General features: G+C 36.7%; 1 protein-coding gene and 1 pseudogene across 13 annotated transcripts in view; one reads left to right on the top strand and one right to left on the bottom strand.

Moving 5' to 3' along the window:
* RAPGEF2 (Rap guanine nucleotide exchange factor 2) overlaps positions 1-27,501 on the bottom strand; it is a 300,342-nt gene that overhangs the window by 254,409 nt on the left and 18,432 nt on the right. The gene's annotated exons all lie outside the window — the stretch shown is intronic.
* LOC119529981 lies at positions 9,601-10,153 on the top strand (annotated as a pseudogene).

Raw genomic sequence — 27,501 nt, 5'->3', positions numbered from 1 at the left:
TCTTAGATACACTGGATAAACCTATAAGAAAAAGGGACAAGCTAAAGGCTTCAAATTAAAAACTTAAGCACTGTATGACAGATGTAAAGGTTTCTATACATGCCCTGAAAAAATTCTTTTCTTTGGCCACATACTTGAGATTTCTGAAAACCAGACCCAGGGTCTCACTGTACGAGTAGCACACTTACAACGTAAAATAAAATCTCAACCTTGCAGGGTATCTGCTGTTAAAGTAAAAGCATTGATTGGAAAAGAATGAAATCCTGAAACTTGGGATGGGGACATATGGATTGATAATAATGGCAGTGAGGACAATGGAACCCTGGATTCTGCTGAGTCTTTGTTAGATATACCTGTAGTGGTCTGTCCTGAGGAAATACCACCCCACCTACAATCTGCTGTGAGGAGACAGCTACCCAACCTCCAGCTTGCTTTGAGGAAACAGCTCCCAAACCTCCAGTCTGCCCTGAGGGGCCTGCCATCCAACCTCTACCTAAAGAGATAAACGCTTCAGTGTCTGCTAAACCTGTAATCACCTCCCCTGAGGAAGCAGCCCTCACTTCTCTGCCTGGAAGGATTAATGCTGTTTCACCAGATGAAACTGCAACAGAATGTCCAGAGGTAAACGGCTTGAAAGATACTTCTAATTCTTTGCAGGACCCACTGGCACCAGCAGTCTGTGCTTCAAGGCCTATAACTACAGTCCCAACAGGCCCTGAAGGGTGAGGTACAAAGTATGACCCATGAGGAAGTATGCTGTACTCCAAAAGAACTGTATGAGTTTTCCAACTTATACAGACAGAAATCAGGGGAATATGTGTGGGAATAGGTATTAAGGATATGGAAAAATGGAAGGAATGTTAAGTTGGATCAGACTAAATTTGGTAAACAAAATGATTCTTTCATTTTAATGTCTTTTACATTACGCCATCATACTAGAAGAATTTGCCACTTGTTTCATTGAGTTATATATGCTCTTTATTTTAACACCTATCTCAAAACTATCTTTTCAAACTAGATTTTCCTGGAGTTTTATCTCAGGTCCATCTCACAGTGGGTCCAGTGGGTCCCCAGACCCATTCTCTGGTTATTTCCCCAGCTCCTGAATGCATAATTGGAATAAACATACTCAGTAACTGACAGAATCCTCACATTGGTTCCCTGACTCATGGAGTGAGGGCTAATCTGGTGAGAAAGGCCAAATGGAAGCCATGAGAACTGCTCCTGCTAACAAAATAGTAAACCAGAAACAACACTGGATTCCTGGAGGGATTGCAGAGATTAATGCCATTCTCAAGGACTTGAAGGATGCAGGGGTGATGATTCCCACCACCACATCCCCACTCAACTCTCCTATTTGGCCTGTGCAGAAACCAGATGGGTCTTGGAGGATGACAGTGGATTATCGTAAGCTTAACCAGGTGATGACTCCAATTGCAGCTGCTGTTCCAGAAGTAGTATCACTGCTTGAGTAAATCAACACATAACCTAGTACTTGCTATGCAGCTATTGATCTAGCAAATGCTTTTTTCTCAATAGTCGTTAGTAAGGACCACCAGAAACAGTTTGCATTCAGCTGGCAACGCCAGCAGTATACATTCACCATGCTACCTCAGGGGTATATCAACTATCCAACCCTATGTCATAATATGGTTCGCAGGGATCTTGATCGTTTCTCCCTCCTACAAGACATCACATTGGTCCATTATATTGATGCTATCCATTACATTGATGCTATCATGTTGATTGGACCTAGTAAGCAAGAAGCAGCAACTACTCTAGATTTGTTGGTAAGGTTATTTGCGTGGCAGAGGATGGGAGATAAATCCAACAAAAATACAGAGGCCTTCCACCTCAGTAAAATTTCTAGGTGTCCAGTGGTGTGGGTTATGTCAAGATATCCCTTCTAAGGTGAAGGATAAGCTGTTGCATCTGGCCCTTCCTACGATGAAAAAAGAGCTACAACACTTACACTGGCCTCTTTGGATTTTGGAGACAACATATTCCTCATATGGGTGTGCTACTCCGGCCCATTTACAGAGTGACCAGAAAAGCTTCTAGTTTTGAGTGGGGACCAGAACAAGATAGGCTCTGCGACAGGTCCAGGCTGCTGTGCAAGCTGCTCTGCCACTGGGACCACATGATCCAGCTGACCCAATGGTGCCGGAAGTGTCAGTGGCAAATAGAGATGCTGTTTGGAGCCTTTGGCAGGCTCCTATAGGAGAATCACAATGCAGGCCCTAGGATTTTGGAGTAAAGCTTTACCATCCTCTGCAGATAACTACTCTCCATTTGTGAAACAGCTTTTGGCCTGCTATTGGGCCTTAGCAGAAAAAGAACACTTAACCATGGGACACCAAGTTACCATGAGACCTCAGTTACCTATCATGAGCTGGGTTTTATCCAACCTGTCAAGCCACAAAATTGGGCATGCACAGTGTGATGGTTAGGTTCATGTGTCAATTTGGCCAGGTGATGGTACTCAGGTGTCTGGTCAAGCAAACACTGGCCTAACCGTTACTGCAAGGACATTTGTGGCTGGTTAATAAACCAGAAGGCTGATTTATTAAATCATCAGTCAATTGGCTGCAGCTGTGACTGATGACATCAACAAAGGATGTGTCTTCCACAATGAGAGAATGCAATTAGCTGGATTTGATCCAATCAGTTGAAGACTTTTAAGCAAGACAGATAGAGGACCTTCACTTCTTCTTTGGCTGACCAGTGAAGCATTTCCTGAGGAGTTCGTTGAAGTTGCCAGTTTCTTTCCTGAGGAGTTCATTGAACATGTTCATCAAAGTTGCCAATTCACTGCCTGAGGAGTTCATCGAACATCTTCATTGGAGCTGCCAGTCTGCTGCATGCCCTATGGAATCTGGACTCGTGCATACCCACAGTTCATGAGACACTTTTATAAATCTTATATTTATAGATAACTCTTGTTGATTCTGTTTCCCTAGAGAACCCTAACTAATACACACAGCAGCACTACATCGTAAAACTGAAATGCTACATAAGAGATAGAGCTCGAGCAAGTCCTGCAGGACACTGTGTTGAGTGAAATAAGCCAGAAACAAAAAGACAAATGATGTAAATGCTCACTAATATAAACTAACTATAATAAGCAAATGCTGAAGAACTGAATTCGAGAGCATAGGTTATCAAGGGATAGAACATGGAAATCGACAATGCAGGAGTACAGAATGTTCAACAAGGCTTATTGTAAAGCTTCCTAGACTGTCAGCTCTTACAGCAGTCACATCTATTCCTGAGTTTTAACTGTTCTTTAAGAGATGTTTATTTGGTACAAAATTTATATTCTCTTAGCACACTATCTAATTTAACCCCCAAGGTCAGTTTATTTAAACAACATAATTCCAGAGAACCTAGAATAGAGAATGAGATCTTGTAATTCTACACAGGTTACTGTAATAACCTGATACATCCCAGAGTATTTATATATATATATATATATATATATATATATATATATATATATATATATATATATATGTAAACTCCACTTGAAGGACTGGGAAAAATGTGGAAGTATTACACTTCCCCATCTGGGGAATTCCTGATAGTCTCACAAGCATTAGGGACTCCCAATTTAGTAAGTCAAGCCCTCGATCTTGGGGCTTGCCCTTATGAAACTTACTCCTGCAAAGGAGAGGCTAAGCCTACTTAAAATTGTGCCTAAGAGTCGCCCCCAGGGAACCTCTTTTGTTGCTCAGATATGGCCCCTCTCTCTCAGCCAACTCACTACCCTCCCCACTACATGGGACATGATTCCCAAGGGTATAAGTCTCCCTGGCAATCTGGGACATGACTCCCAGGGATGAGCCTGGCCCTGGCATTATGGGATTGTGAATGCCTTCGTGGACCAAAAGGAGGAAGAGAAATGAAACAAAATAGTTTCAATGGCTAAGAGATTTTTTTTTTTAATTGTTTTACTGAGATATATTCACATACCTTACAATCATCTACGGTGTACAGTTAACTGTTCATAGTACCGTCATTTAGTTGTGCATTCATCACATCTATTTTTGAACATTTTCCTTATACCACAAAGAATCAGAATAAGAATAAAAAATAAAAATAAAAAAGAACAACCAAATCATCCCCCCCATCCCATCCTATTTTTCATTTCATTTTTGTCCCCATTTTTCTACTCATCCATCCATACACTGGATAAAGGGAGTGCGATCCACAAGGTTTGCACAATCACACTGTCACCATTGTAATCTACGTTGTTATACAATCGTCTTCAAGAGTCAAGGCTACTGGGTTGGAGTTTGGTAGTTTCAGGTATTTACTTCTAGCTATTCCAATACATTAAAACCTAAAAAGTGTTATCTATATAGTGCGTAAGAATGTCCACAAAAGGGGGATGCAAAATGAGACAAAATAGTTTCAGTGGCTGAGAGATTCCAAATGGAGTCGAGAGGTCACTCTGGTGGACATTCTTATGCACTATATAGACAACACCTCTTAGGCTTTAATGTATTGGAATAGCTAGAAGTAAATACCTGAAACTACCAAACTCCAACCCAGCAGTCTGGACTCCTGAAGACAATTATATAATAATGTAGATTACAAGGGGTGACAGTGTGATTGTGAAGACCTTGTGGATCACACCACCTTTATCTAGTGTATGGATGAGTGGAGGAATGGGGATAAAACTAAAGGACAAATGGGGTGGGATGGGGGGATGAGTTGGGTGTTTTTTTTTTCACTTTTATTTTTTATTCTTGTTCTGGTTCTTTCTGATGTAAGGAAAATGTTCCGAGATAGATTGTGGTGATGAATGCATAACTATGTTATCATACTGTGGACAGTGGATTGTATATCATGGATGATTGTATGGTGTGTGAATGTATTTCAATAAAACTGAATTCAATTAAAAAAAAAAAAACAACTAGTAGAATCTATGGAAATGAAAGGCACAACACAAGAGATGAAAGACACAATGGAAACATACAACAGCAGATCTCAAGAGGCAGAAGAAAACACCCAGGAACTGGAGAACAAAACACCTGAAAGCCTACACGCAAAGGAGCAGATGGAGAAAAGAATGAAAAAATATGAGCAACGTCTCCGGGAACTCAAGGATGAAACAAAGTATAATAATGTACATATCACTGGTGTCCCAGAAGGAGAAGAGAAGGGAAAGGGGGCAGAAGCAATAATAGAGGAAATAATTAATGAAAATTTCCCATCTCTTATGAAAGACATAAAATTACAGATCCAAGAAGCGCAGCGTACTCCAAACAGAAGAGATATGAATAGGCCTATGCCAAGACACTTAATAATCAGATTATCAAATGTCAAAGACAAAGAGAGAATCCTGAAAGCAGCAAGAGAAAAGCAATCCATCACATACAAAGGAAGCTTAATAAGACTATGTGCGGATCTCTCAGCAGAAACCATGGAGGCAAGAAGGAAGTGGTGTGATTTATTTAAGATACTGAAAGAGGAATACCGCCAACCAAGAATCCTATATCCAGCAAAGCTGTCCTTCAAATATGAGGGAGAGCTCAAAATATTTTCTGACAAACAGACAATGAGAGACTTTGCAAACAAGACACCTGCCCTACAGGAAATACTAACGGGAGCACTACAGGGTGATAGAAGACAGGAGTGTGTGGTTTGGAACACAATTTTGGGAGATGGTAGCACAACAATGTAAGTACACTGAACAAAGGTAACTATGAATGCGGTTGAGAGAGGAAGGTGGGGAGCATGTGAGACACCGCAAGAAAGGAGGAAAGATAAAGACTGGGACTGTGTAACTTGGTGAAATCTAGAGTATTCAACAATTGTGATAAAATGTACAAATATGTTCTTTTACGAGGGAGAACAAGCAAATGTCAACCTTGCAAGGTGTTAAAAATGGGGAGGCATTGGGGGAGGGATGCAATCAGCATAAACTAGAGACTATAAGGAATAGAATCATTGTATTATGCTTCCTTTAATGTAACAAAGGTGATATACCAAGGTAAATGCAGATAAGAGGGGGGGATAGGGGAGGCACGTTAGACACTTGACATTGGTGGTACTGTCTGATTCTTTATTCTACTTTGATTTAAGGTTATTTTTCCTTTTGCTGCTTCCTAGCTGTCTTTTTTTCTTCCTCCTTCTTTTGCCTCTCTACCTTCTTTGACTCTCCCTCCTGCCTTGTGGAAGAAATGTAGATGCCCTTATATAGATAGTAGTGAAGGTGGTGAACACATGTACGACCATGCAGAGAACCATCAATTATTTACTTGGGATGGAATGTATGGTGAGTGAACAAAACCATATTAAAAAAAAAATGGGTTGATGACAAAACCTCGAGGGCAATATACTGAGTGAAATAAGCCAGACACATAAGGACAATTATTGCAGGGTCTCACTGATAGGAATTAATTATAATATGTAAACTCATAGACATGAAATATAAGGTACCAAGATATAGGACGAGGCTTATGAATGGGGAGTGGTTGCTTAGTATGACCAGAATGTTCAATTAGGATGAACTTCAATGTTTGGAAATGAACAGCGGTGTTGGTAGCAAGATGTGAGAATAACTAACAGCGCCGAATGGTGTGTGAATGAGGTGGAAAGGGGAAGCTCAGAGTCATATATGTCACCAGAAAGAAAGTTGGAGGTCAAAAGATGGGAATGTATAAAACTGAATCCTATTGGTGTGCAATGTCCATGATCAACTGTACAAATACTAGAAATCGCTTCTATGAACCAGAACAAATGTATGACAATACAGTTAGAAGTTAATAATAGAGGGGCATACAGGGAAGAACTATATACCTATTACAAACTATATACTATAGTTAGCAGTATTTCAACATTTTTTCATAAACAGTAACAAATGTACTATACCAATACTACGAGTCAACAATTGAGGGGGTTTGGTTAGGGATAGGGGAGGATTAGAGTTTCCTTTTCTTTTTTTCTTTTTTCATCTTTCACTTTATTTCTTGTCTGGAGTAATGAAAAGTTTCTAAAAATTGAACAAAAATTAAGTGTGATGGATGCACAGCTATGAGGGTACCCAGGGGCAAGTGATTGTACACTTTGGATCTTTGGATAATTGTATGATATCTGAACAATTTCAATAAAAATGAAAAAAAAAAAAAAGGGCTATTATCCATCATAACAAATGTTCTACACCAGTGCAAGGTGTCAGTGATGGGGTAGTATATGCGAATCCTGTATTTTATGTCCGATTGTTCCGTAAACCCACAACTTCTCTAATAAAGAAACTTAAAAAAAAAAAAAAAAAAGAAAAAAGAATCAGGGGCTATCATTAAGGGACTGGGAATTAAGCAGACATGGAATAGAGAAGGAAGTAAGATTTTCCACTATACTTCATTTTATACTTCTTGATGTGTGAACCATGTATAAGTACTACTGTATGAAAAGGCTAAGTAAATATTTAAAACATTAATTTAAAAATATACAGTTTAAGTACAAGTTATGAGCATTTTTGGAACACTGAAAACATTCCAGGAACAGAAAGGAAAACATTATCTTGTACACTTACAAGTAAACCTTCAATTACCAGAAGAAAATGAGCAATTCACATAGAAGACTGTGTACTTAACCTTTCTTTTTTATTCCAGCACCCCATAAAAATAGAAGAAAATAAGAAGTGTAAGAAATAGAGAACAAAGAATGGTTTGGAAGTAAACGGTATAATAAAAAAAAAAAAAAAGGAAGCATAAATGGGAAAACTCATATAAAAGCCAAGAACTCACTGTAGTTCTAAAATCCCTCTACCCTGCTTTGTCCTGGAGGGTCATGTTCTTCTGCCCCCTAAAGTAAAGATGATATTTCCTATGCCTTGCAAGGGCCAAAGAGTAACAAAAGCATTTCTTGCCACAGACACAAAGTGACCCACATGCTTTGCAACTCAGACTCAAAGACATCATTTAAATACAGATGTACTTCCCTCAACAACCAGAGGATCTGGATGGATTGTTTTAGGATTTCAAAAGTATTTAAGACTCCTTGAGATCTCACATTCCAAGCTCTAGCAAGTTAAAGTCTGTCATTCTGTAGTTGAGACTGTGAAGTACAATCATAAAATGCTTTTAGAGCAAGCTAACTTCAAATGAATTAAATACTATCGCTATAGAAAGCACAAGCTTATGAATTAATTGTTGGTATATTCGAATGAATGTTTCTCAATTCTGGTCAAATTCTAATCTGACTAGTCCCCTTCTGAATACCTGTAATGGTAAGACAACGAAGTTCACTTACCAGCTAAAATATTATCCTCATGGCAAGTTACAAAAGTAGAAGTGCCAGGAATATTTTACCCTCAATTTGCTAAAATTCAAAGACTGCACCCATTCAATTTGGGACCTTGGTAACTTGTTACCCAGACCTTCCCTCTGGCTTTTTTTCAGTTAGCACAGAAAACCAAGAATTCCAGCTATGTTCCTACACAGAAAGGCAACGTATTACTAAAGTAACTCCATTTTGAAACTTTGTAAGGAAAGGGAATAAGAGGTATGCAAATTCTGTGTTTCTGGCAAACCAGCAGATATTCGGCTATGCTACTACTGAGAAAAACCAGTTACTTAACCCGTACTAGAACAACTTAAAAAGCATTCATCTAGCCCATTCCAAAGCTCAAAGAACTCTAACTGGACTTCTCACTTATGTTACTTTTCAACTAGTAAAAATTCCTAATAATGTAGCTGATTATGCCCCCCCCAAAAAAAAAAAATTAAGACCAAAATACCAACAGTAACTAATATTCAGAAGAAGATATTAAGATAATGCATTTAAGTTCTTAACACAGTGTCTGGTGATAAAATTAGTCTTAGATATTATTAAAACCATCAAGTGAAACGATATTACTTCAGGTAAAACTGGAGAGTAAGGTGGGCAATTTCAAAGGTATGGTTGTTAGTAGTAATAGCTAGCATTTACTGAGTGTGATCTATTTGCTAAGCACATGGATCTAATTTTAAAGTAGACCATCCGCAGCCCAACCCTAATGCCAGTTGTTTTAAAAATTAATGGAAATAATTTGTTTTAAAACTAATAAAATTAGACTTTAGACCTGGAGTTTATCTCTAAAGTGTAGGTAACCCAGTGAAACATTTTAAACAAAAGAAAACCTCCTAAGCAAATCAGAACTTCATGTTGTATAACTCCTTATTAAAGAACAATACAGTCATTTATACCTGATCTTACTGTAAAGGCAGTATAGTATAGTGAAGAGTACAGACTTTGAAATCAGACAGTTAAAGGTCCTTAAGTAAATTATTTAACCTATCTACGTCTCAGTTTCCTCATTGGTAAACTGAAGATAGCATTTCCTGCTTTATTGGATTGATTTAAGAACTAAGCAAACTTTGTAAAAACACCTAGCAGACTTACTGGCACATAATAGAGACTTAAATGTCAACTGCTTTTCCACAGCTTTCCTAGGCTCTTCTTTCTGAGCTATGTTCTCCCTAAATATAAAATGAAGAATCAGAGACACAACTCAAAATATTATACATTATTGCACTAACAGGCTATCTGAAACAGCTAATATGATACTTCCCAAAGGGTTTAAGGCTCTTTGCCACATCTACTGCAAGAATGAAGACCATTTTCAGCAACCAGACTGTCGACATTCCAGAAAATGTCACAGTTACTGAGAAGGGCCCCGAGGAACCCTGCAGGGGGACTTCAATCATATTAATGTAGAACTCAGTCTACTCGGCAAGTAAAAGAAGAGGCTCCAGGTTGACAAATGGTGGGGAAGCAGAAAGGAGCTGGCTACAGTTCCAAACGTCTGTAGTTATGTACAGAACATGAGGTTGTTACTCTGGGTTTCCGTTACAAGATGAGGTCTGTGTGCACTCACTTCCACATCAACGTTGTTAGTCAAAAGAGTGGGTCTCTGGTTGCAACTTGAAATTTCTTCGGTGAAAAATATACCCACATGGTTCGGATGAGGCCAGGTGTTACCTGTTGATTATCTCAAGCCCAGAAAGATGAGTTAATTCTTGAAGCAAATGATACTGAACTTGTATCAAATTCAACTGCTTTGATTCAGCAAGCCACAACAATTAAAAACAAGGATATAAGAAAAAATTTGGATGGTATCTATGTGTCTGAAAAAGGAACAGTTCAGCAGGCTGATGAATGAGATCTAAGCGTCGTGTAGCAATAGAAACAACAAGATGCCAGACCTATTGGTGATTTTAAAGATGCAATAAAATTCATCTGTTTAAAAAAAGGGGGGGTGGTTTAATACACAAAAGGATAAATACTGTATGATCTCAATGACATAAAATCATTAGAATTAAGCAAATTCACAAAGTCAGAAACTAGAATACAGCTTACCAGGGTTAGAGGTAAAGAATGGGGAGTTAATGCTTAACTGGTACAGAGTTTCTGTCTGGGATGATGGAAATTTTTGATAATGGATAGTGGTGATGATAGCACAACATTGTGAATACGATTAAACACCACTAAATTATATATTTGAATGTAGTTAAAAGGGGAAATTTTACATTACATATATGTTAATATTTTTTAAACCATTGGACTATACAATACAGAACCCTAATGTAAACTATCAACTATAATTAATACTATAATTGCAATAATATTGTTTCATCAGTTGTAACACAGGTCTCACATTAATGCAAAGTGTTAATAATAGGGAAAAGTGTTGGGGGCAGGAGGTGATCTGGGACCTCTACTTTTTGCACAATTTTTTTTTTAACCTAAATTAATAAAAAAGAGGTGGTGAAGCTGAAAGAAACTTTTCTAAGGTATCAATAAAAATACATTTCAATCAATCATGCTAGAGGAAAGACTTAATCTTTCTCTGTGTGGAAAATTATATTACAAAATCATTATCATATGAAGAGGCAATGACAGCATGCAACCAAAGATCACAGGAGAAAAATATTAGAGATGTGTCAAGAGATTCGTAAAATTTTTCTGGATTTTTATGATATTTATTGAATTAGTCAATTTTTTAAAATAAGTAATTTGTTATTTTTTCTCCTTCTAAATAAAAACTCACTTTCATATCCAAAAACAAAGGGTAGGGGGCACATAGGACCAGAGAAGGATGTGAGAATGTTTAAGATAGGTAAATACTTTAAGTGACGGCCTCTCTTACTGTTTTTATCTCACATAGTCCCTCAGCAGTATGTTGAAGTTATTATTTAAGCACTTTATTTGCAATCTTATAACAATTTACATAATTTTAATCTCAATGCAGAGGTTAAATCGCTCTACAATTAAGCCCTTCCATTTGAACAGACCTAGCAAGTTCCAAAAATTAAACTATAAACTTTATGATTTATAATTATATTTATGAAGAGAATGTTTCTTAAAAAAAAGTAGCATATTTATAATTTTAGGAAACTGGCAAACATACTTTTTGAATAAATTAGAGTTGTAAATGAAAAAAGAAAAAAAGATTTTTGTAATGGCAGAATTTAAATCCCAACAAGAAGTCTTGAATAATAAGATTAAGCTAGTGAGATTCCTTTTTAAATATTATAAAAATAAGGCTTATTTTATGACAGATACATAATATAAAGATTCATTTACTGTTGCACCTTTCAATGATAAACATTTACATCATAAAACAGTTCAAATCCCTCTTCAAACACTTCAAAAATAGCTATGAGATTTCTATTCCACATTCTTATTGCTAATTACACCTTTATGCAGGTTTCTGGCTACATGTCTAAGCTCACACACAAGTATTCAAATTTAAATACAGGATGATGACAGATTTCAATAGTTAGAAAAAAAGAAAACTGTCTTCATTCATACAATTACAAAGCTTTCATTCTAAAAATATATATTCCAATAAACATGACTGAGAACATACACACATATCACACATATGCCACCTTCAAACACTTTTTAAAGTGAGGAATTTGGTTATAGCTTCTCTACCTACACAAACAAAATGATCAAAACTATCTGAGACACATTGGCATAGATGAGTTTTTACCCAATGATTATGTGAAGTCTGAAAATGCTTTAACAAAAAAATGCTCTTTACAAAACTCAACACAAAACTGCTTCTAAAATGATCCAGATAAGTACTAACCTAGACAATAAAACAAATAATTTGAAAATGTGTTTATTCCTTACACACTATTCCTACAAATGCTATCCCATCACTTATTAAAAGAATCGGAGTCTATTATCTTTATAATGACTCACAATTTGTACTGGAACAAATGCTTTTATTTGTCAGTGACAGTAATGCCTGCATTTATGCAGACCTATCTATTTTGCAAAATATTTCCTCATCTATTATTCTCAGTTTAGCCTTACAACTATACTGATAAATAGGTACAGCAGGCACTGTACCCCATTTTAGAGACGAGAAAACTAAAGCCCAGTGAAAGTTGCCAAGTGTGCCAAGATCACATAGAGACTCAGGGGCAAAACACCAGTCCCTCTCTTCCAGCTATTCTTCCTCATTAGAATTACAGATTCCTAAAGGCAGTAGTAGAGTAACACTGATGCAAAAAAAAAAAAAAAAAAAAAATTATGTCATTATTAGTCTAATATTTTTCTTTTTGGATCTCCCAAGAGATTGAAGACACAATTCAAAAATACTTATTGATCTCCTAACTTAAGAAAAGTTATAGCGTAGATGAATAAAAAGTTGAGAGTCCAGTGAAAGCAAATGGATACATACCTAAATATAATCCCACATTACAAATTGAAATCCAAGGCTTAGGAATTCATAATGCCATGCCTAGAATTCAGTTCAATACTTTTGACGTGCTTCTGTAACTTACTTAGTAAAATCTGAATCATGATCACCTAACCAAGCAATTCTAAGAATCAATTTTGATGCAATCTTTAAATAACAGTAAGTCTAAATAATGTTACATTCAAATAATAAAAAAATAATTTTCTAAGAGTTAAATTTTAAAATTGTATTAAACTGAGTTTAGCCCCACCAGTACTGCCTATTAAATTACTATGAGAGTATATGCAAAATGTTTAACTAGGTTGAACTTAAATGTTTGGAAATGGACAGAGGTGACAGTTGCACATCATTGTGACAATAATTAACAGTGCTGAATGGTGTGTGAATGTGGTGGAAAGGTGAAGTTTAGAGTCATTTGTGTTACCAGAAGGGAAGTTGGAGGTTAAAACTTGGGAATGAATAACACATTGAATCTTGTGGTGGACAATGCCCATGATTAACTGTACAAATATTAAAAAGTTCTTTCATGAATTAGAACAAATGTATGACACCATCAGGAGTTAATAATAGAGGGGTTTATGGGGGAAAAAATGTACCTACTGCAAACTATGGATTATAGTTAACACTACTATTTTAATACTCTTTCATCAACAGTAACAAGTGTACCACACCAATACTGGGTCAATAATAGGAGGGAGAAGGGGTAAAGGAGGATTTGGGTTTTCTTTTTTATTTTTATTTCTTTTCAGGAGTAATGAAAATGTTCTAAAATTGATTATGGGGTTGTATGCACAATTATGTGATGATACTGTGAGCCAGTGATTATATACTTTAGATGGTTTGTATGGTATGCAAATATATCTCAATAAAACGGCATTAAAAAATTACCATGAGAATGTCCGAAACACTTAACAAATTCAAATGTTTATGGAATGCTAAGGTATTATCTAACACTGTGGAGACACAAGGCCAATAAGACAGTTAAACCTTCAAGTAACTTTTAGTTTAATAGAGGAGATAAGATGTGTACATCCAATAATTATGAAATAATTACCAGGTGATAAATGCCTAAAAGAGATGTACAAGTTAAATGCAGTAAGAATTCTGAAAAGGAAAATTCAAAATTAGTGATCAGGAACAGTTTCATAAAGGAGAAAACATTAAGCTATTCCTTTAAAAATGACCAGGAAAGGTGTAATGGAGGGAGAGGGGCATTAAATGAGGAGTGACTGGCATGGACTAGAAGGCAGGAAATCAACAGACACAATTGTGGGGCATTGATAAAGGCATGAGAATGAATGGTGGCAGCTAGAATGGAAAGAAGACCTACAAAAAGGAAAATAAACTATTTTCTTTTCTAAACTCCAGTTACCTCTTCACAAAACCAGTTCAAACATAGGAGCAGTTTACCCAGAAGACAACTCAAAACTATTGTTCTTTGTTGCAAGTATGATTCTTGACAATTACCATCCACATAAATTAGTTCTACTTGACATTAAGAAAAGAAGTCTTGCATTTTTTCCTCTAAAACTATCCTAACTAGATAAGTCACAACAGCATATCTCGTCTTACAGCTTTAATCTTTTTTTTTTTTAGAGTTGATTTTTTTACTATTGAGTTATGATTTACATACAGTAAATTTATAGACATTAAGTGTACGTTAGGTGAGTTTTGATGAATGAATATACAGGTATAACCACACACACTTCCTGGACAAGGTATAGACATTTGCATCACCCCCAAAAGTTCCTCACTAGAATTGATGTTTAAGCTGCAGAAAAACACATATTATTTTACAATAATCCACATGGGTTTATGCAAAAAAATTTTTTTTCACATTCTTTATATAGAAGATGAATCCTAATTAGCAAATTTGTTTTAACAAGGTCTATATATTCAAGACTATAAAGTAATATTATCATTTATTTTTTTTTCTGTTTTTTTTATCTTCATTTTATTGAGATATATTCACATACCACGCAGTCATACAAAACAAATCGCACTTTCGACTGTTCACAGTACCATTACATAGTTGTACATTCATCACCTAAATCAATCCCTGAAACCTTCATTAGCACACACACGAAAATAACAAGAATAATAATTAGAGTGAAAAAGAGCAATTGAAGTAAAAAAGAACACTGGGTACCTTTGTCTGTTTGTTTGTTTGTTTCCTTCCCCTATTTTTCTACTCATCCATCCATAAACTAGACAAAGTGGAGTGTGGTCCTTATGGCTTTCCCAATCCCATTGTCACCCCTCATAAGCTACATTTTTATATGACTGTCTTCAAGATTCATGGGTTCTGGGTTGTAGTTTGACAGTTTCAGGTATCCACCACCAGCTACCCCAATTCTTTAGAACCTAAAAAGGGTTGTCTAAAGTGTGCGTAAGAGTGCCCACCAGAGTGACCTCTCGGCTCCTTTTGGAATCTCTCTGCCACTGAAGCTTATCTCATTTCCTTTCACATCCCCCTTCTGGTCAAGAAGATGTTCTCCGTCCCACGATGCCAGGTCTACATTCCTCCCTGGGAGTCATATTCCACGTTGCCAGGGAGATTCACTCCCCTGGGTGTCCGATCCCACGTAGGGGGGAGGGCAGCGACCTCACCTTTCAAGTTGGCTTAGCCAGAGAGAGAGGGCCACATCTGAGCAACAAAGAGGCACTCGGGAGGAGGCTCCTAGGCACAATTATAGGGAGGTCTAGCCTCTCCTTTGCACAGCTTTAATCTTATAATCAACTGAGAAAAATAAAAATGAAAACAAACGGAAATTAAGATCTAGCCAAAAAGCAGGGTAGAAGGAAGATGAGCAGGGGCTCCTGTAAACGTTTTAATATTGTCATTTTCATAATCATAAGGTGGGAGTGCCTATCCATAAGTTAAGAAGAAAATTCTGAGAAAGTCTCAATCTTCCAAGAGAGACAATAGGCAGTACTCAATCAAGAGTTTAGGGAAACAACAAAATGCAGGGAATAGACTTCATTTTAAAACAAAATAAATGACATTTTACAATCAAACTCATTTAATCTATATTGCACATAAAGAAAATAGTAAAATATTCAAAAAGGCAGATTTTTAAGTTATGTGGGTAGAATTTTTCCTTTTATTTCTCCTAAAAAAAAACTCCACCCAGCTCAATGAGAATGATGAAATGCCTTACACCAGGCTTTCAAAGCTTTACGGAAGAGGCCTGGGTTTTTTTTTCCCTTTCCGCCATGCTATTTTGGATTTTATTTCAACAATTTGAAGGTAGATATTGCTTTCCTAAAAACTGATTCAATATGTTTAACAACTACTCCATTAGTTTAAAAAAAAGTTCAAAAAAAAAAAAAAAGGAATGCACAAAATGCTATATGATGTGCTTGAAAGAAGTTTTAAAATTAAACCACTTTCAATCCTTTCCAGAAGACTGGTTAATTAACTATGTTTCCATAAGTAACTGAGGTGCTATCTGAAAGTATAAAACCTGATTATCCTCTAAGGATAAGTAGCTGAAAGAGAGTAAACACTAGGACCATCTCTATTTGGGACTGCTGAGTCCTGATACTACTTACACTGTAGTAACTTTTTCACTAGCATTTTCTACAAAGCTATACTTAACATCACTGGAAAGATACTGTTGCCAAATTTGGAGTGGTCCTCGTCCTTCCTGGACCATGATGAGTACAATGATCGCAACAAAATAATTTCACTTACAACCCCAAAAGCCCATTGGAACAGTCTCTTTTCTTTACATACACTGATATAATTAATTGCCATAGATTTACAAGTTATAATATTTCAACTAATTATTTAAAAGTCATCTTTGTGGTTGCCAAGAAGCAACAGTTACTCCTGAAGACAGCACCATGAAGTACTACAAAGTGTACAGATTATAAACTTTTACAGCCTGCTGTTTGGATCCAAGATAAAGTTAAACAACTTATTAAGTGAACAATTTTATTTCTGGACACAATTTCAAGGTTTAGATAATATGCCTACAATCATTTTAAATAAGACTAAGTAGCAGTAAAATATTTCTTGATTGTAAACTAAGTGGACGTTAAGGGAACTCTTAATACAACATTGATTCACTGGGCAGAGTACTTTTGCATGTGCCAGGTCTGAGTACCTAGACTTGGGAATGTGCAGAAAATGAATATATGTGATGGGCTCACAGAACTCGTGGCTGTTTTGTTTTGTTTTGTTTTTTAAATAATAAAAGCTTAATATGGGCAGAAAATTTTATTAAAACCTCTCATCTAACTCTAGATTTCTAGAAAATCTTAACACTACAAGCACAGATCAAGAAAATCTGGAAAACTGAAGACATCAAACTAGATAAAAATGCCCTTCATATAAATAAAATCACATGACTCAGAAAAACCATACTGGATGAACATTAACAGATTAACAATTATAAATAATACTTATTATATCCAGTGTCTTTAAGTAGTTTTATAAACAATTATATTAATAATGTTGTTAGAGAATAAATTTCTTTTCTCCCTTCAGTGTATCTGTAAAGATTGCCAAGAGATATTTTGTTAGAGTTATTGTAAGTACTAGTCCTTGCTTGGTCATATTTAGAAAGAAAAAACAATTGAGAATGAGAAGAGAGCTTTGTTTTTGCTGTTTTTAAATAACAGTGAAACTAGAATGAGGTGAATCCCCTCCATTTCTCTTTAAAAGATACTTATTCAGCAAAAAGATTACAGGCTTCCAACTTCAGAATACGTAGATCCTTGAGCCCTGAAGTCAGTTGGAAATTCCCATCTAGAGCCCAAGAGACACCCAGGAAAAGAAAAACTGAATGTGTTTCATCAAGGGAAAAAAAAATAGTAAAACAGGTAAAATAATAATAATAATAATAATCCATAACCCACTCTCCCCCTGCTTCAAAAAGACATTCTTACCATACCTATAATACAAAATACAAACTGGATCTTATGTCACCCCCTCACACCATATCTGATCATTCAGAAAAGTCACAACAAAGAAAAAATATAAAAGTTATTAATTTCCAGGTATAGTCCTGAGCCATTGTCTGTCCCTCCTACTCCCAAACGTCTGTTTCCATTCAAACTGGCTCAGGCCTGTTTCTTACAGACCTGTTTCTATCTCTAATTTCTAGCCCAGGGTACCCAAACTAGTTGAAGGCTTCAAACATTCCAAAAGCTGTGGCTGCCCTCCACAATCTTCCATTCCTGCTAACACTCCTAAAGTATTTGTCTTCAAGCACCATTCTGACTTTCACGCCTGAGTTAAAAGCCTCCAATGACTCCCCTCTGCATACAGGATACACTAGAAATTATGAACCTGACATCATTACATTTTTCAATCCTCTAGGCCAACTAGAGGGCAGTGAAACACATTTTGACTTCTCGTCGACTAAGACGGGGTGTCAGACATTCCAGGGTGCTGCTCCTCCACAGAATCTCTGACAACTAGCAAAAGCTGGCAAAGCCATCTTCCTCAAAACCTCTAACGTTTCTTCAAGAACAAGTATCAACATGCTTGTTTTTCTCAATGTCATTTCAGGCATCATCAGAAGGCGAAGGAAGCATTCTAGAATTAGGGGTCTTTCAGATACCTCAGAAATCACGCTTTCTCCCTTCCATGAGGAAGAGCACTTATATGTCAACATTTAAAATAACATACAGGTGAAAAGTAGAGGACAATGAAATGAAAGTTAAATGCCACTTTATATGTGGTATTAATTACAATATTTCTCGAGAAAAATCTGTAAAAACTTAACCTAGAATAAGTTTATTACAGTTTACTTTTCTCTAAAGATTTCTATATAAATCAATAAGCTAAATAAGATCCCAATGGAGCATATTTAATCTATTTATGAAACCACACCTTAAGAAGTCCAATAGTTAATATATTTACATGTAAATTTTTCTACCAATTAAAAATGGTTATTTCCATTAAAATGGGTCAAGGCTTGGATTCCTAATTAGAAACAATAAGCAAATTAGTCTAAAAACTAGACTTGGATTTAATTTTATGATTTAGACTTGTCATTAATTTAAATGACTGTTCCTGACAATTAGTCAAAAATGTCAAAGCAATAAAAAACCTGCATGAGACCAAGTGCCACCGGAGCCCAAAGGAAGAATTCATACACTCTGTTAAATGCCACTGAAAATATCACACACAAAAAATATCAAAACCAAAGTGATTGAGGTTACAGGGAGGCAACTGCTTCAGCAGTGAATTGATATCCAATAAAAATAAATTTGTGCCACAAAGTTGCAAGCTTATATAAAGGAATAGTTTTGTTACAAACCAACCAAAAACTATGGTTCCTTTTCAAATTTTATTCAATTACCTATTAACACAGAAGCATATAATTACTTTTTTCCCTGTATCACCAACTCTCAACCAACTCTCAAACTCTAGGAAAGTAAGATCAAGTATTTAAACAATGCTTATTAGCTCCAACTCTCTGTTAACGGGTGTACCAACTCCTGAGCTTTAAAGATGACTAATTAGTCTCAGCCCAATAAGCTCTCAGTCTAAACATATTTCAAGTTAATCCATTTTAAATGAAAACACAGTCTAATTTAGGATCCCATTCAGGCATACATTATATCCACTTGAAAAAAAGCATATGAAAATATAAAATATCAGAAACCACAATTGTCCCTGACCCTTGTCAATAACATTTCTTAGCCATTAACTTCTGTTGGCAAACTGTTTGACCCCACTACACAACATAAAAGCAAATTATCCATATAAACCTTGAATGCCATCAGTAAAAAGCCCATAACTAGATATAACAATTGCTTTAAGGGAAGGCAAAGTGAATAATTAAAGTTTTAGTGTAAAAGCTAGTCTTGAATAACATCCACTATGAAACCACTTTTAAAAGACTAAGTTTATGATATAAATATGAATTCAACAATGTTACTAAAAATTCTATTTAAACAGCTTTTACATATATTTCATATGCAAATATATATTTATTTGTATAAAGTAATGAATCAGCTTTTGAAAGGAATGACTTCAAAGTCCCAGAAAAACAACAAAACATTACTACAAACAGAGGTATCAGAAGACACAAATGGAGCTCATTAAGGAAGAAGAAGGAAGAGGAGGGGAAGGAGGAATAAAATGTCTGAATTTTAGAAAAAGTGAATTTGAAGTAAAAGGAATTTGTTTGGAGTGTCTCATAGGCCTACTTTGTTATGCTTGTTTTAAATAGGATGTTTAGAACACAGTTACCATATAGAAATAATTACATTTAAAAATTACATGCAGTATTTTATTTATATTTACATAAAACTCTCACCCACTGGTATTTTTATCTCTATTTTCAAATACGAGATTGAGGTACAGAAAATTAATAATCACACAGCTAGTAAGTGAACCAAGAAGCTGAAGCCATGTCTGTATGGTTCCGTAACTGTACTACAATATGGAAACTCCAGTAAGACTTTCAAAGAGATCTCCTGTGAATCACTGCATACAATTATTACAATCATCTATTTCCTAAGCAAAGTAAAATGGGACAAATACTAACAGCTCAGATCATCCATTTCATCTCTTTCTTTCCACCTTTTTCTACTATAGAGGTTTAAAAGCAAAACACTCAAATTTCCAGGTTCCTTTGCAGGTAGGAAAAGGCAAGTGACATATCTCTGGGTACCTGGAGAGGGCTTTCCTTCAAAACAGAAAGACAAACCCCTACCAAGAAAAGGATTTTTAACATTCCCACTGCTTCTTTCCCACTTGGTGTTTGAGCGACCATCTTGTGATCTTGAAGACTAAAACCACTTGCTAAATAGGAGACTGAATCAGTTTCCTTAATGACATCCCTGAGTATCTGAACCAACCCCATCTCAGGATTTCTGATTGTGTGAGAAAAAGAAGCCCATATTTAGTTAAGCCACTATATGGACAGTTAGGGTAACTTGCTGACAAATGCAATCCTAACACAATGTATGCTATTAATCAAGTCTATCTAAACAACCTATATTATAAGTCACTGGTGAATTAGTCATAAAATATATTAATGATAAAAAAGTTATATAAGAGAAAACTAAGATCAGAGAGTAACTGAATATCAAGCATTGAGAAGTACTAACAGTAATTACAAGAACAAATGCTCCATGCCAGGGAATGAGCAAAGAACTTTAGTTACATTAACTTATTTAACTTGCACAATTATATAGTTGTAAATGTTACTATAACAGTAGACTACTATCCATTCATGATAAAATTTTCATCAATCCTTGTCAAGAACAGAATAATATGGTGAAATAAAGCTAAATTTATTTATTCTGAGATAATGACTTTCCTTTTTTTTATATTAAAATGTCCTTTCCTTTATGAAATGAGAATAGCAGACAGCAGGTTTATGTTTATTTTTAACATGCTTACTTAGCAAAACAGTTGGCACACCAATGTCTCTGTCTTAAGGAACTTTGTGGTATCCCAAATCTAAATACTAGGGCAGGCACAGAAAATGAGGGCCCCTAGGCTTGCTCCATAATTTCTCCAGGGCTCTTAAAATGAGGGGATAAGATTTGAACGTAGAGTAGAAAAAAAAATTGCAATGCACTCAGAGAACATTAAATTCTTATTTACCTTAATTCCTGGCATATTCATTCTATATTTCAGTTTTATAAATGTGTGACTTTTTAAAAGTCATTTCTAGTTATTCAAAAATGCATGAATTTGAGTAGTTTCTAAATGCAGTAGCTAAAAGACATAAAACAGAGCAATATCAAAATGCTTCTAACAATTTGACCAAGCATTTCCTACAATATCTAAGTGTGTTTAAAAGAAACTGGAAATTGACTCACAGTCAACTAAGATGGTGGTATAAAACACTACAGGGTGCTGTTCCTCCACAGAATATTTGACAACTAGCAAAAGCTGACAAATTCAGCTTCCTCAAACTCTGACGAAAGTTAAAAGGTTGCAACAACTGATCAAGTGCTGATTCAAGAAAACAAACCTTTACAAAAGGTAGGAGAAGTTTGTAGCACCCTTGCAAGGCACAGTGTGGAGAACCTACACTCTTATATGGAGTCCTTGGCCCTATTCCAAGGGAAGAGAATAACCTCGATGGGCGTCCTTGGGGTGCCAATATGTCAGTACCAGTCTATCAGGTGGCAGCATGAAAGACTGAACCAAGAAACTCCTCTCTGGCTTGCCCTCCCAGAACTTGCCATGGGCAGGCAGAAGCAGCTTGCAGACAGCCAGAGCAGTCTAAGAACAATTAAGTCAAAGCTACCTACAGCAAGAACTTAACTGCTTTAAATCATACAACAGAACACCAGGGAGGGAGAGAAATTCTATTTCATAGAGAATAGAGAGGGCATTCGAATTCCTGCAAACGGAAATTTCTAAGGCCATGAGTAAGCGTAAGACCACAACAAGACACTGGCTTAGAAAAGACGGAGAGGACCCTACCTTGCTCTTCACCTTTGCCTCAGGATGATCTTGATCGGCGGGCTAAACTCTGAAGGAGAACACAAACCAATGTAGAGCCAATTTGCAAAGATTGTGAAAGGTGTTTTTTCACTTTGGTTGGTTTGTTTTCATTGGCTCCTGGCACTCAAGGAAATGTCTGTCATATCAGTAGCTGGATACAAACTTAAGAATGAGTGGCAATTTCTCTTCAGAAACCATGGAGGCAAGCAGGTAGTGATATGAAATAACTAAACTGCCAAAAGAAAACAATTTCCATCATAGAATTTTACATCTGATGAGATACTCTTTCATAATTAAAGGAGAAATTAAGATAATCCCAGATAGAGGAATCTAGACCCGGCATCGTGGGATGGAGAACACCTTCTTGACCAAAAGGGGGATGTGAAATGAATGAAATAAGCTTCAGTGGCAAAGAGATTCCAAAAGGAGCCAAGAGGTCACTCTGGTGGGCACTCTTACACACAATATAGATAACTCTTTTTAGGTTCTAATGAATTGGAATAGCTAGCAGTAAACACCTGAAACTATCAAACTACAACCCAGAACCCTTGAATCTTGAAGATGATTATATAAAATGTAGCTTATGAGGGGTGACAATGTAATTGGGAAAGTCATATGGACCACACTCCCCTTTGTCCAGTGTATGGATGGATGAGTAGAAAAATGGGGGCAAAAAAAAAGAGCACCCTGGCACCCAGTGTTCTTTTTTACTTTAATTGTTCTTTTTCACTTTAATTTTTATTCTCATTATTTTCGTGTGTGTGGTAATGAAAATGTTCAAAAATTAATTTTAGTGATGAACACACAACTATAAAATGGTACTGTGAACAACTGAATGTAAGCTTTGCATGACTGCATGGTATGTGAATATAACTCAATAAAACTGAATTAAAAAAAAAAAAAGATAACCCCAGATTTAAAAAAGTGGTATGAGTTTGTCAATACTAGACCTACCCTACATGAAAGACTAAAGAGAGTTCTTCAAACTAAAAGCAAAGGACACTAAACAGTGAATCAAAGCTATAGAAAGAAATAAAGACCTCCAGTAAAGACAACCATATGGGTAATTATAAATGCCAGTACTATCATATTCTATTTTTTTTAGTATATAATTTCACTTTTTACTTATTATGGGTTCAAAAATAGGAATGATAAATCATAAATCTATGCTTTGGTAAATACAATGTATAAAGATATAATTTGTAACAAGTAAAACAAAAAGGTGGGGGAACAGAGGGGTACAGGAACAGGGTAGGTGCATGCTATTGAAATTAAGTTAGTATTATATCACAAGTGATAGATATCAATTTAGGATGTTAAGTTTTAGTGCTTAAATTGGTACAGAATTTCTGATTGGGGAAATAGAAAAGGTTTGGTAGTCAATGGTGGTGATGGTAGCACAACTCTGGGAAAGATATTGACACAAGCAAATTATGTATTTAAGTGTGATTAAAAGGGAAAATTTTAGGTTGTATTTTCTTACTATAATAAAAATTAAAAAGAAAAAACTCAAAACCATAGGACTATACAACACAAACCATGAACCCTAATGTAAACTATGGCCTACAGTTAATAGTATAATTATTATACTGTTTCATCAGTTTTAACAAAGGTAGCACACTAATGCAAAGTGCTATTTATAGGAAAAACTGTGTGTATGAAGGGAGATATATGAGAACTTGTAATTTCTGCATGATTTTTCTGTAAACCTACAACTTTTTTAATAAAAAAATAATTATGAAACCATCAGAAGTTTGAAAACTGACTGGATTTGTGGTGATATAAGGGAAGTATTGTTCAGTCTTTTTTTTTAAGGCTCTATCTTTTAGAGATACACTAAAATATTCACAGATTTAAAAAAAGAAATGGAATTTGCAAGATTGCTAATATAGCTTAGGGAAGGAATCAGAAATTTGTCTACTGTCTTGAGAAACTCAGTTATTTATATATAGAACAACTTGATGAGTGTTCAATAGGTTTAGTACACACCTATGTATTTTAACATTCATTAAAATGTTCACTTAGCCACGTTTTTCTTTTTTCACTTGAGTCCTCAAATACAATTTATTATTAAAAACATCTAGACATCTATAGAGGCGGGGCAAGATGGCAGACTGGTGAGCTGTATGTTTTAGTTACTCCTCCAGGAAAGTAGGTAAAAAGCCAGGAACTGCGTGGACTGGACACCACAGAGCAATCTGTCTTTGGGCATACTTCATACAACACTCATGAAAACGTGGAACTGCTGAGATCACCGAAATCTGTAAGTTTTTGCGGCCAGGGGACCCGCGCCCCTCCCTGCCAGGCTGTCCCGGGGGAGGAGGGGCTGTCAGCTCCAGGAAGGAGAAGGGAGAATTGCAGTGGCTGCTCTCATCGGAAACTCATTCTACTGATTCAAACTCCAACCATAGATAGACTGAGGCCAGACACCAGAGACTCTGAGAGCAGCCAGCCCAGCAGAGAGGAGACGGGCATAGAAGGAAAACAACACGAGAAGCTCCAAAGTAAAAGCAGAGGATTTTTGGAGTTCTGGTGAACACAGAAAGGGGAAGGGCGGAGATCAGGCCTTGAGGCGCATATGCAAATCCCGAAGCAAGGCTGATCTCTCTGCCCAGGGCACCTTTCCTTAATGGCCCTGGTTGCTTTGTCTATTAGCATTTCAATAACCCATTAGATCTCTGAGGAGGGCCGTTTTTTTTTTTTGTTTTTTTTTTTAAATCCTTTTTGCTTTTTCTAAAACAATTACTCTAAGAAGCTCAATACAGAAAGCTTCAAAGAATTGAAATTTGGGCACGTCAAGTCAAGAGCAGAAATAAGAGAGCTCTGAGACAAAAGGCAATAATCCAGTGGCTGAGAAAATTCACTAAACAACACAACTTCCCAAGAAAAGGGGGGTGTCCGCTCACAGCCACCATCCTGGTGGACAGGAAACACTCCTGCCCATCGCCAGCCCCATAGCCCAGAGCTGCCCCAGACAACCCAGTGTGACGGAAGTGCTTCAAATAACAGGCACACACCACAAAACTGGGCGTGGACATTAGCCTTCCCTGCAACCTCAGCTGAATGTCCCAGAGCTGGGAAGGGGGAGCAGTGTGAATTAACAGAGCCCCATTCAGCCATCATTTGAGCAGACTGGGAGCCTCCCTACACAGCCCAGCAGCCCAGAACTGCCCTGGGGGGACGGCACTCACCTGTGACATAGCACAGTCATCCCTCAACAGAGGACCCGGGGTGCACAGCCTGGAAGAGGGGCCCACTTGCAAGTCTCAGGAGCCATACGCCAATACCAAAGACTTGTGGGTCAGTGGCAGAGACAAACTGTGGCAGGACTGAACTGAAGGATTAGACTATTGCAGTAGCTTTAAAACTCTAGGATCATCAGGGAGATTTGATTGTTAGGGCCACCCCCCCTCCCCGACTGCCCAGAAACACGCCCCACATACAGGGCAGGCAACACCAACTACACACGCAAGCTTGGGACACCAATTGGGCCCCACAAGACTCACTCCCCCACTCACCAAAAAGGCTAAGCAGGGGAGATCTGGCTTGTGGAGAACAGGTGGCTCGTGGACGCCACCTGCTGGTTAGTTAGAGAAAGTGTACTCCACGAAGCTGTAGATCTGATAAATTAGAGATAAGGACTTCAACTGGTCTACAAACCCTAAAAGAACCCTATCAAGGACAGCAAATGCCACGAGGCCAAAAACAACAGAAAATTATAAAGCATATGAAAAAACCAGACGATATGGATAACCCAAGCCCAAGCACCCAAATCAAAAGACCAGAAGAGACACACCTAGAGCAGCTACTCAAAGAACTAAAGATGAACAATGAGACCCTAGTACGGGATATGAAGGAAATCAAGAAGACCCTAGAAGAGCATAAAGAAGACATTGCAAGACTAAATAAAAAAATGGATGATCTTATGGAAATTAAAGAAACTGTTGACCAAATTAAAAAGATTCTGGACACTCATAGTACAAGACTAGAGGAAGTTGAACAACGAATCAGTGACCTGGAAGATGACAGAATGGAAAATGAAAGCATAAAAGAAAGAATGGGGAAAAAAATTGAAAAACTCGAAATGGACCTCAGGGATATGATAGATAATATGAAGCGTCCGAATATAAGACTCATTGGTGTCCCAGAAGGGGAAGAAAAGGGTAAAGGTCTAGGAAGAGTATTCAAAGAAATTGTTGGGGAAAACTTCCCAAATCTTCTAAACAACATAAATACACAAATCATAAATGCTCAGCGAACTCCAAATAGAATAAATCCAAAAAAACCCACTCCGAGACATATACTGATCACACTGTCAAACATAGAAGAGAAGGAGCAAGTTCTGAAAGCAGCAAGAGAAAAGCAATTCACCACATACAAAGGAAACAGCATAAGACTAAGTAGTGACTACTCAGCAGCCACCATGGAGGCGAGAAGGCAGTGGCACGATATATTTAAAATTCTGAGAGAGAGGAATTTCCAGCCAAGAATACTTTATCCAGCAAAGCTCTCCTTCAAATTTGAGGGAGAGCTTAAATTTTTCACAGACAAAGAAATGCTGAGAGAATTTGCTAACAAGAGACCTGCCCTACTGGAGATACTAAAGGGAGCCCTACAGACAGAGAAACAAAGACAGGACAGAGAGACTTGGAGAAAGGTTCAGTACTAAAGAGATTCGGTATGGGTACAATAAAGGATATTAATAGAGAGAGGGAAAAATATGGCAAACATAATCCAAAGGATAAGATGGCCGATTCAAGAAATGCCTTCACGGTTTTAACGTTGAATGTAAATGGATTAAACTCCCCAATTAAAAGATATAGATTCGCAGAATGGATCAAAAAAAATGAACCATCAATATGTTGCATACAAGAGACTCATCTTAGACACAGGGACACAAAGAAATTGAAAGTGAAAGGATGGAAAAAAATATTTCATGCAAGCTACAGCCAAAAGAAAGCAGGTGTAGCAATATTAATCTCAGATAAAATAGACTTCAAATGCAGGGATGTTTTGAGAGACAAAGAAGGCCACTACATACTAATAAAAGGGGCAATTCAGCAAGAAGAAATAACAATCGTAAATGTCTATGCACCCAATCAAGGTGCCACAAAATACATGAGAGAAACATTGGCAAAACTAAAGGAAGCAATTGATGTTTCCACAATAATTGTGGGAGACTTCAACACATCACTCTCTCCTATAGATAGATCAACCAGACAGAAGACCAATAAGGAAATTGAAAACCTAAACAATCTGATAAATGAATTAGATTTAACAGACATCTACAGGACATTACATCCCAAATCACCAGGATACACATACTTTTCTAGTGCTCACGGAACTTTCTCCAGAATAGATCATA

This window comes from Choloepus didactylus, chromosome 3, assembly GCF_015220235.1.
Source record: "Choloepus didactylus isolate mChoDid1 chromosome 3, mChoDid1.pri, whole genome shotgun sequence".
NCBI lineage: Eukaryota > Metazoa > Chordata > Mammalia > Pilosa > Megalonychidae > Choloepus > Choloepus didactylus.
The sequence above is the reverse complement of the archived record's forward strand: the minus strand, read 5'-3'. Positions and strand labels throughout refer to the sequence as shown.